Source organism: Bison bison, unplaced genomic scaffold (assembly GCF_000754665.1).
Source record: "Bison bison bison isolate TAMUID 2011002044 unplaced genomic scaffold, Bison_UMD1.0 scf7180017850705, whole genome shotgun sequence".
NCBI lineage: Eukaryota > Metazoa > Chordata > Mammalia > Artiodactyla > Bovidae > Bison > Bison bison.
In genome coordinates, this window is record NW_011481278.1 from 1 (window position 1) to 447 (window position 447).

Here is a 447-nt window from a genome sequence, read left to right on the forward strand (position 1 = left end):
TGAGTGCTCGCTTCAGCAGCACATATACTAAAACTGGAACGATACAGAGAAGATTAGCATGGACATTTGAATCAGTTCTAATGAGGTGGATGAAACTGGAGCCTATTATACAGAGTGAAGTAAGCCAGAAAGAAAAACACCAATACAGTATACTAATGCATATATATGGAATTTAGAAAGATGGTAACGACAACCCTGTATGCAAGACAGCAAAAGAGACACAGAGGTATAGAACAGTCTTTTGGACTCTGTGGGAGAGGGAGAGGGTGGGATGATTTGGGAGAATGGCGGTAAAACATGTACAATATCATATAAGAAACGAATTGCCAGTCCAGGTTCGATGCAGGATACAGGAAGCTTGGGGCTGGTGCACTGGGATGACCCAGAGGGATGGTATGGGGATGGAGGTGGGAGGGGGGGTTCGAGGGAGTGGGGAACACGTGTACA